Source organism: Chrysemys picta, unplaced genomic scaffold (assembly GCF_011386835.1).
Source record: "Chrysemys picta bellii isolate R12L10 unplaced genomic scaffold, ASM1138683v2 scaf753, whole genome shotgun sequence".
NCBI classification, from domain to species: domain Eukaryota; kingdom Metazoa; phylum Chordata; order Testudines; family Emydidae; genus Chrysemys; species Chrysemys picta.
In genome coordinates this window covers 9,950-16,617 of record NW_027053460.1, presented here as the reverse complement: position 1 = coordinate 16,617, position 6,668 = coordinate 9,950, and the positions used below count along the sequence as shown (strand labels likewise).

At 53.7% G+C, this 6,668-nt stretch overlaps 1 long non-coding RNA gene across 1 annotated transcript; it reads left to right on the top strand.

Moving 5' to 3' along the window:
* The first annotated feature begins 1,195 nt into the window (after positions 1–1,195).
* On the top strand, positions 1,196–2,137 carry LOC135979279 (uncharacterized). Its single transcript, XR_010596609.1, has 3 exons — positions 1,196–1,362; positions 1,495–1,586; positions 1,974–2,137. It is a non-coding gene; the product is annotated as an uncharacterized LOC135979279 (long non-coding RNA).
* Positions 2,138–6,668: the final 4,531 nt, after the last annotated feature.

The following is a 6,668-nucleotide window of genomic DNA, read 5'->3' as shown; positions in this document are numbered from 1 at the left end:
CGCGGTAAGGGAGCAGGGACGGGATGTTGGATAGAGGGCAGGGGAGTTCAGGGAGGTGGGGGGGGGGTGGATAGGCGTCGGGGCGGTCAGATGGCAGGGAACAGGGGGATTGAATGGGGGCAAGGGTCCCGGGGGGAAGTCAGGAAGGAGCAGGGGTTGGATGGGGTGGTGGGAGGCAGTCAGGGGCAGGGGTTCCAAGGGTGGTCAGGGGACAGGGAGAAGGGGTGTTTGGATGGGGAATCAGGAGAGGAGTTGGATGGGGCAGCGGAGGGCAGTCAGGGGACAGGGAAGGGGGTGGATGGGGCAGAGGTCCCGGGGTGGGCATCAAGGAACGCGGGGGGTTGGATGGGGCAGGAGTCCCGGGGGGGGGGGGCCAAAAAGCGCTCAGGACGGGGGCGGTGGCTGAGCCCTGTGTCCCGCTGGGGGGGGGGGGGAGCGAGCACTCCGTGCCCGTGTCCCGCTTGGGGCAGTGGGGAGGGGCAGCAACGCGCGCGGGCTCCGTGTCCCGCTTGGGGTCGGTGGGGGGGGGGGCGGATGGAGGCGCGGCGGCGCACGAGGGCTCCATCCCCATGCCCGTGTCCCGCATTGCTGGCTCCTGTCAGCGGGCAGGCACGCCACCAGGAGCTGCCCCAGGAAGCGCCGCCACGCCAGCCTCGGGACTTTGTGTGCGTGGGGTTTAGAATCCCCCCGCGGGCCGCACAGTGAGCCCCCATGCGCCGCATGCGGCCCGCGGGCCGTATGATGTGCAGGCCTGGTCTTGGGGCATACTCGCGACATGTCTGAAAAGCATAAAATGCCATCTGCGGACAATGGCCCCAGTAGTCTGTAGACCGGAGCGACCATAAACATCTGCTTTACAAATGAAGTCATTCCACTCTATGCCCAATATACAACGTTGGCATTTTATGTGGAAAGCCTCCAGCTTTGCCCACTCTGAGTGGCGCAGTCCCAATGTTTCGCAACCGTACAGCAGTACAGAGAGGATACAGCTCGATTAGATCCTGAACTTGGTTGTCGTGCCGAGATGATGTTGATTCCGTATTCATTGTAAACGACCCATAGCAGCGGCTGCAATGCCACACTCAGGCACCTAAATAAATGGCCTGACCTTTCTCAAATGCTGAATACCAAGAACTTCTCACTCGAATCTGCCGAAGCCGTGGCTGTTCAGCTCCTCTGAAAATCAGTCCACTCGTCTAGATGCCTGAATATGAATGTTAGTGCCAGACTTTGGACAGTGACATAGGAAGACATTGGCCTGAGCCTATGCATGGACTCTCATCCTACAATCCAGCCCCTCAACAGATACATCCCAGCTTCTGACTGTGAACCATTCAGCTACAATGGGGAGGCCTAGATGCTGTAAGTGAATTAACATGTAATGATAGATAGACAGATAGATAGATAGTATAAGCTATTCTTTCTACCATCTGCCGTACAGATTTGCTCTGTAGAGCTTGCTGTCCCTGTTACTCATGGGTATTTATGTTGCAGAGCCCCACATGAGAGAGGGAAGGATTTCAGGCCCAAGGCCCAAGTGGGGCAGGAAGAAGCACACGCTCACCTCAGTTGCCTTCTTTGCTGAGGTAAGTTTTGTTGACTTGTTGAACTGAGATTGCAGAGCGTTGCTCAGTCCCATATTCTCACAACTGGCAGTGCCCCATATGTATGTCTGGGGCACCTTGCATCCTCATTTCTTGACCTGTAAGTGGGGTGGCCTGGGGTTTATGTAAAAGGCAGGGATTGTGTGGAAACCATAATCATCCAGATACTTCTGAGGAAATCCCTCTGGAACAGTGGAAATAGTGCAGCATTTGGCCATCAGTCCCTCGGTAATTTCCCAGATTGTGACTGCATTTGATTTCCCGTGAGACGTCTTGAAAACTGCTCTCTTTGTTGAGAGGCTGAACCTCTGAAAGTTCGCCCTGGAGAATGTAAGCATTGACAGGAGAGCCGTTGTGTTGATTCCCTAGGGCGCACTGTCCAGCACGCCGGCAGACAGACCCAGATCAGAAGGCCTGGACTTGGTACGTGAACGTAAGTAATATCCTTAGGTTAGTGCAGTGAGGAAGCAGAGGTCCCAGGGTGTGGGTCAAGGAGCTGGCAATGGGGACGCAGAGGCCCTGTCATGGCACCAATGGGGTCTAATTTGTACTGTGTGCTTTGGTCATCCACTGTGTGATCATCCTCTTCTGTAATGGGCGCCATCGGCCTGTTGTAATGGCTCCAACACCACCCTCCTCCCAGCCTCAGGAGAGGGAGGTGTTCCCAAGGGAGAGGGGGCATGGCTGCGTCATCCCCGAGGCTTCTCTGCTTTATGCTGGGGGCTGGCCCAGTGACCAGATGGCCTCCAAGTTGGTGGGGGTGGTGCACAAAAGCGGCTTTCAGGCACATTCCCACGCAGCTGCCAGGATCTGCACTGAGCCTAGGATCTGCAGAACCATATCACAGGCTGGGCCTCAAGGCTGGCAGGTTGGCAGATGCTGCACTGAGCAGCAGAGTTACTCTGTATCCTGAGTCAGGAAGCTTTTCTGCTGCTTCGCTGATCAGAGGAGCCTGGTAGTTAAATGAGGCAGGAAGATACACTTGGTTAATGCAAAGACACAGATGGAGCCCTGGAAGCCCGTATTTCCTGGTGGTTAGTCAAAGAAGATCAGGCCAGGGCAATATGACTTGACAGTCCTCAGCAAGGACTCATCAGAGAGACCCTCAGATGTAAAGAGGGAGGAGGTGGGGGATATTGGGTACAAACTCCCCAGATCCAGTTCCTTAGTCCGGGATCTGAGTGAGGGTGAGACCAGCCCGTCAGTCAAAGGAAATAGTGGACAGTGAGATGGTTATAGGCTAAGCCTAGAGACGCAGGAATGAGTCCAACCCCTCTTTGTTCATAGTGGCCTGATCCAAACAAAGCTCACGGAAGTCAGTCTCTCTGTTGTCTTTAATGGGCTTTGGCCCAGGCCCATGGAGAAGAGAATGTGTTCTTTGAGCCCTACAAAGGACAGAGCAGAGACCATTTCCGTCATTAATAGTGTGATGATTGAGCTGGAATAAAGCTAATCCAGGGTTCCCCTTTCTCTGCTGTTGCTAAACTTCTTTTTTCCTTGTTGATCCCCCAACACACGAACTGCTGGGCACCGCCAAATTCCACAAAGAGGAGAAAAGAGGGAGGAGCAGCATCCGCCTACTAAAATTCATGGCTGAGGACGGACCAAATAACCTTTGACCCTGACTAGCTCATTATGCGTTCCACAGGGGACCCTTATTACATAACAGTACAGTGATTGGCCAGCCCCAGGCTGGCAGGATAAACCCAGAGCACAGCAACCTCTGTCCTCATGACTGAAATGGGCTAGTGCCACTAGACTGGGCCATGCCTCCTTCACCTCTATTACGCAGCAGTAAGGATGTGAATCACAGCAAGGAGATCAAAGCTCTGTAGAGTTAGAGACAAGCTCTCTCCTCGCCACCTTTCATATGGCAATTCTCACCCCTCCCCCACCCCCACCCTCACCCCTACCCCCACCCTCCCACACACACACACACATTTACAGAGGAGACTGTAGACAAAATACAGCAAAGTGCAAAATAACTGGTCCCTGGACTGTGGGAGGAGAGTTATGGGCAGGGAGTGAGGGAGCTGACGGCAAGGAGAAGGCTCCGGGGGAGTGTGGTCACGGTGATCAGCGAGCCTATGGGAGTTATTCACATTCTCAGGAGGCCAGGACAATTGCTTAAAAGTAAGACAGGAAAGCTGGAGGCAAGACCACGCTAACCATGAAAGCAGGTTTGCCTGGCACGGGAACAGTCCAGCTCGCAGCGTAGTTCTCCTACAGTCGCTCTGGACTGACTCTGGCTCTTGTCCCCACTGAGTCTCCCACCCCAGCCACCATGCACACATGAGCCCAGGGCGATTCTGAGGAGATCCCTATTTTCTGAACAACGGCTTCAGGAAGGACCTGGCTGGCTGGGAAAGCGCAGAGCACTACAGAGCCGGCTGGGCCCTTCATGTTTTTCAGCCTGTCAGCATATTGGATTCAGACTAATTCTCAGGCTGAACTCTATTTAGAACAGGTACCTTTGTTCCTTCCTGTGGTAACGTCACTCCGCTTTGGGGGAGAATAAGGACAGAGACCTATTAGAGATCTGTAGAAAGCCCATCTGGGAGACAGATTCTTCCACAGCTGCTTCTGTGAGATTCTGACAGCTTCCTCTGAACCATCGGGTGCTGGCTGCTGTCAGAGATGGGGTCCTAGACTGGATGGAACTCAAGTTTTGATTCAGTCTGCTAATGGCTATAGCTAGTCCTTCACTAGTCAGTACCAGGCTCCAAGAACCAACTCCTCGGATGGTGCAAATTGGCTTAGCGCTATGGACAGCAATGGAGCTCTGCAAATTCCCACCAGCTGAGGATCTTTAGCCCTGCAGCATCAGTGACTCAGGACACTGGAGTGTGTTGGCTGAGGCTTTGAAATGATCATGGCAGTGAGAGATGGGCTCAGACTGGAAACCCCAAACCCAGCACTGGTGGACTTGGGGACGCTGAGATCTGGATCTGGAGCCAGAGCTGAATGATGTGGCTTGGGGCAGTCGCTGATTACAATAACCCCTGGTGTGTAGCTAGGCTGTGTGCACTGCACACTGGGTTCCCAACTGCAGGATTTGACTAGTAGCCTTTTAAAAAAAAAAGTTTTGAGGTGCAGAAGGACAAGGAAAAATGTGACACCCTGTCCCAGACCCTGAGCTATTTCTGTAGTACAGGGGTCCCTTTACGAACACAGCAGCCATCTCCATACAGCAGCCAACAACAAAAAAAAGCTTCCATGATCCTTAAATCCTGACCCTGTCCCTCTTCCATCCTGCGCTGTCCTTTATTACACAAACGCCTTGTCTACATTTACGTCCGCACGTAGGGTGCGTGTAGCTACACATGAAAGGCTGTGGTAGGGAGGGCAGCCAGGCTCAGCTCAGGGAGCTGCCGGTGCCATTCCGCACTGCCACCCCCCCCCCACCAGAGCCTTTCCCCACTGGAATCTTTCACTGCTGTGGGGAAAGGCTCTGGCAGCGGGGAAGGGGCAGGACTCTACCCTACTAAATATAGCAGCGTAGACACGAGAGGCCCTGCATGGGCATGTAGGGTGCATAGCCATAGGGTTCAAGCATCCCTTTACTTGCCTTAGCCAGGCCTCACCATCTACACTGCTGTTACACCCGTGCTAGCAGGGTCAAAATCGCCCCAAATGTAGACCTACCCAAAGCAACCACCTCTGTTCCTGGAGTCCTAATTGACTGCGCTTGAAGAGGCTTGGGGATTGCAAAGGAAGACAGGGTCCAAGTTAACACCCTAGCCCAGCAGCAGCCCCTCTGGTGGGAATTCGTCCTGGGCTCACTGCAAGGAAACAGTTCCCCCTTAGTTAGGACTTTGTATTGTTCTTCCAAAAAAGTAAGGCAGAAACTAGTCATGTAAGCCACTCACCACAGGGTGGCGCTGATGCTCTGCCTCCCCTACAAAAACAACAAGGAGTCTGGTGGCACCTTAAAGACTAACAGATTTATTTGGGCATAAGCTTTCGTGAGTAAAAACCTCACTGCTTCGGATGCAACTCAGGTTTTTACTCACGAAAGCTTATGCCAAATAAATCTGTTAGTCTTTAAGGTGCCACCAGACTCCTTGTTGTTTTTGTAGATACAGACTAACACGGCTACCCCCTGATACCTGCCTCCCCTACGTTTTTCTCCTCTTAGGTTCCTTTGCAGCGAATCAGATTATGTCCGGTCTCTGTGCCCATTGATGCAGTCTGAGTAGCAGGAGCCCTTCAGCCCCACGGTGACATGGGCTGTTATGTGTTTGAATGATTAATCCTTCCTCTTCCTATTCCAGGCCAGAAGGGCTGAGGTGCTGTTTCCCGAGGAGCTGTTCCAGGACTAGCGAGGTAAGCACAGACACAGGCCGTGCACTACAGCTCAAGGTACACCCAGGAGCGCCGCCAGCGTTTTTGCTTCCCTAGGTGGCGGAAGGTCCCGCCCCCGAAATGCCGCCCCCGACAGGCGGCAGAAGGTCCCGCCCCCGAAATACCAACGACAACGGGGGCAGCCGAAGATCCGGCCGCCGCGGTCGCCGCCCCCCAAATGTTAGCGCCAAAGGCAAGCGCCTAGGTTGCCTAATGGGTTGTGCCGGCCCTGGGTACACCCCTGTAACCCTAGAGGGGCAGGAAACGTGGTCCTTTCAGGTGGAAACGATGGTCGTTTTAATATGAGTGTCGAGTGTTTAGATGCAAGCTGGATGGCTAGAAACAGAGAGTTTGGAAGATCAATATATAGCTGAAGATCATTGCTTTTTTTGTGTTTTTTTCCCCTCTCATAGGAGCCTTTCCAAGCGTCACAGAAGTACGGGCCAGAGTTAACACGGCATTGTGTTGTTTGTTGCATAATAAAGCTGCTGCTGATTTCCAAGTGTGTGCGGCCAACTTTCCTCACTGTGCACTAGGCCGCGTGTAGCCATGTGACTGAGATGTCGGCCTTCTCTTTTCTGGGCACTGCACCTTTAATAGTAGAGGAATCTTGCTGGCTGCAAGCATCCTGGCTAGGGTTGCCAGGTGTCCGGTTTTCGACCGGAACACCCGCTCGAAAAGGGACCCTGGCGGCTCCGGTCAGCACTGCTGACTGGGCTG